The sequence below is a fragment of the Solanum stenotomum genome, unplaced genomic scaffold (genome assembly GCF_019186545.1).
Source record: "Solanum stenotomum isolate F172 unplaced genomic scaffold, ASM1918654v1 scaffold14121, whole genome shotgun sequence".
In the NCBI taxonomy this organism is placed as follows: Eukaryota; Viridiplantae; Streptophyta; class Magnoliopsida; order Solanales; family Solanaceae; genus Solanum; species Solanum stenotomum.
Genome location: NW_026022889.1, coordinates 26,862 through 30,601, shown reverse-complemented (window position 1 = coordinate 30,601; position 3,740 = coordinate 26,862).

Genomic DNA, 3,740 nt, shown 5'->3' with positions numbered 1-3,740 from the left:
CCTTCAATAGTTCGAACACCCACGACGGGCACTCCAAGAATAATTCCCAGAGTTTCTTCATCAAGATGAATCTCCACATTCCGGACTGTCGTTATGATTCCACCACCTTCCAGTAGTTCTATTTTGTAGAAGAACTCACGCACTTCAGGTTCGTGTAAGTATGGAACTGGTGGTGTAAATAAATGATTCCAGCCTTGAATGGTAACAGCATCAACCAAATTGGCCATACCAAACAGTGTGTTAATGTCAGGATCAAAGACTCTACCATTCAAGACTTTTTGTTGTTCCATATTCTCTACCCGCTCTTTTCTAGTCAAATCATTTTCTTTGATTTGATTTTTAATATTAGGACCAGGTCTCTGCTTTCTTCCTGTTTCTCCCTATGCAAGAGATGGCTGAATTTTAATCTTCGCATTTTTTGCAGTAGATTTCCTTCCCCCTTTTTGAGTTCCCTTTGATTTAATCCTTTCTTCCTCACCTTCTCTCCTCCTTCTTACCACATACTTGACAACATCTTCAGATTCACTTTCACTATTTTCAATAGACACAGGCGTAGAGGCAGGATGTTCAGGTTTAACCCTTTCTCTTCTCCTCTTCCTAGTTCTGTCCGTGTGGGCTTTGCTTGCAGCGATGGCACTTCCCATAACCTTTTGTGCTTCGCTCCTTGTAATATATTTCCTTTTGTCTCCTTTAGAGCAAGACATTTCCAACTTTCCCTTCCCTTTTCTCTGTCGCTCCTTTGCTCGTTCAGCAGAGTTTTCAACAATGTCAACCTTAGATATACCTTTAACTGCTTCCAACTCAGAAACATATATTTGAGATTGGTTTGCTCCACGCATTCCCCTTGAGCGCCATTTTAATGGAACCTCTTCTTCTTCTTCCTTATCGCTTCCGACATCAAATGATTTTGGTGTTTGGTCAAAGATAGGCTCACTTCTGGGAAGGACCTGACCCGGTGACTCCAACTCATGCTCCAGAGAAGCGGGTTGAACATCCCCTCTTAAAAAGGCTAAACCTTGAACGGCCACCAGTTCATCACCAGCAGTTAGGGTCTCATTAGGTTTTGCCATAGATTGTGCTTCCAAAAAAGGAGATTTTTCACTAGATAGGACCAGAGTGGGAGAGACTAAATTGTCGGCCGGCGGGCAGAAGGGTTCAACCATTTCGCCGGCACCACAGACAGGAGTGGAGGGAGACTCTTCAGGAGGAGGATCGGGGAAGTTAAAAGGGCTAGGGTTTTTAGAAGACTCAGTGATAGACATTTTGAGAAGAAAAAGGAAGAACTTGGAGAGAGGATTAGAGAGATATGTTAATTAAATTTTTGAAAGGAGAAGAGAGAAGTTAAAAATAAATTCTCCAAGAAAAATTAAATAGAAAAGGTAACGGGTCTCAATGGAGGTGACCTTTGGTATTAAAAATGACAAGACATTTTGAACAGACATGATGAATGGGCGAAAGACACGTGGCAGAGATGTTTGACTTTTAGACAGTGTAGTATAAGTGATACTAACCTCGTGAGGACCAGGTCCTCCTTTCAGTTTGTAACTCTATCTGTGTGATTAAACATTCTCTTCAGCTAGACACACCATGAGTGTATACCTGCATTAAGGTACAGAAGTGAATTCTATTTTGACAGACATTACAATAAGTATAGATACCTACCCTCCTTAACATAATCAATAAAGGAAAAAAAAACTGTCGAAAGGTCAGGTAATTTTTAGCATCCCTAGCCGCATCCTATTTTTAATGAAGACGTCTTTACTTGGTGATTTTGTAAAGATGCCTACCAGCTGGTCTTCAATTTTGCAGAACCTCATCATCACATTTTGCTTTTCTACATTGTCTCTTAGGAAGTGATGCCTTATATCTATGTGCTTTGTTCTCTTGTGCTGGACCGGAATTTTGGCCATGTTCATGGCGCTAGTATTATCGCAGACGAGAGGAATAGTGTCTGTAAGTACCCCAAAATCTTCCAGCTGTTGCTTTATCCATAACAATTGTGCACAGCATGATGCAACAGCCACATATTCTGCCTTTGCAGTAGACAATGCCACGGAATTCTGCTTTTTTGTTCCCCATGAAATCAAGGCTGATCCCAGGAAGTGTGCCATGCCTGATGTGCTTTTTCGATCGACAAGAAAACCTGCATAATCAGCATCAGCATAACCTATAAGATCAAAATAGTCATCAGTAGGGTAGAAGAGGACCAGGTCCTGAGTTCCCTTCAAGTATCTCAAGATATGTTTGGCTGCCTTAAGGTGAAACTCCTTTGGTGCTGCTTGAAATCTTGCACACATCCCTACACTGAACACTGTATCGGGCCTGCTTGCAGTGAGGTACAGGAGTGACCCAATAATTCCTCTATACATGGTCTGATTGACCTCCACACCATTTTCATCTTTATCAAGTTTCACACTTGTGCTCATAGGAGTATCCAACACCTTTGCCTCAAGAGGATTAAATTTTGTGAGCAACTCTTTGATATACTTTTCTTGGCATATTGAAGTGCCTTGAGAGGTTTGTTTGATCTGCAAGCCTAGGAAGAAACTGAGTTCTCCCATCATGCTCATTTCAAATTCGCTGCTCATCAGATTAGAGAATTCCTTGCAAAGTAAATCTGTAGTGGCTCCAAAGATGATATCATCCACATAAACTTGCACAATCAGCAAATCCTTTCCTCTGGATTTTAGAAACAGTGTATTATCAATTTTACCTCTTTTGAACCCATTTGCAAGAAGGAATTTTGACAGTCGTTCATACCAAGCTCTAGGAGCTTGTTTTAACCATACAGAGCCTTGTCTAACTTTAGCACATGATTTGGCAGTTCTGTATCTTCAAAGCCTGGAGGCTGCTTGACATATACTTCTTCCTTCAGATTTCCATTCAAGAAAGCACTCTTGACATCCATCTGAAACAATTTAAATTCCATATGAGCGGCAAATGCTATTAAGATTCTGATGGTTTCCATTCTGGCTACAGGAGCAAATGTCTCATCATAATCAATTCCCTCTTCTTGGTTGTAACCCTGTACCACCAGTCTTGACTTATTTCTAGTAATGATCCCATGCTCATCCAGTTTATTTCTGAAGACCCATCTGGTCCCAATTATGGTTCTGTCAAGTGGTCTGGGGACCAGGTGCTACACATTGCTTCTCTCAAACTGATGAAGCTCTTCCTGCATTGAAGTCACCCAGTCTACATCCTTCAAAGCTTCCTTAATGTTTTTGGGTTCAACGGATGATATGAATGCTGAATGTGCAACTAGATTTCTTGATTTAGACCTAGTTTGAATTCCTGAGTCAAGTGGAGAGGTGAGATTGTCTAGTGGATGTGAAGATTGATGTTTCCATCCAGACTTTCTGGTAATCTCTTCTTCTCTGTCAGCATCAGAATTTCTTTCACCTTCTTCAAGATTTTGAGACACTGTTTCCTGTGATGCATTTGAGGGACCAGGTCCTCTTAAGTGTTCTGTACCATTCTCTTTTGCGCCCTGATCATCCTGCTGCTTGGTCATCAGCTCCTGAACCGTGTAGTCCTCATTGTCCTGTCCTCTTGTACCCAATTCATCAAACTTGACGTGTATGCTTTCTTCAACACAAAAAGTTCTTTTGTTGAACACCCTGTAAGCCTTGCTTGTAGATGAGTACCCGACAAATACTCCCTCATCACTTCTGGCATCAAACTTGCCTAGATCATCCTTTCCATTTTTCAGCACAAAACATTTGCACCCAAAAGGCTTG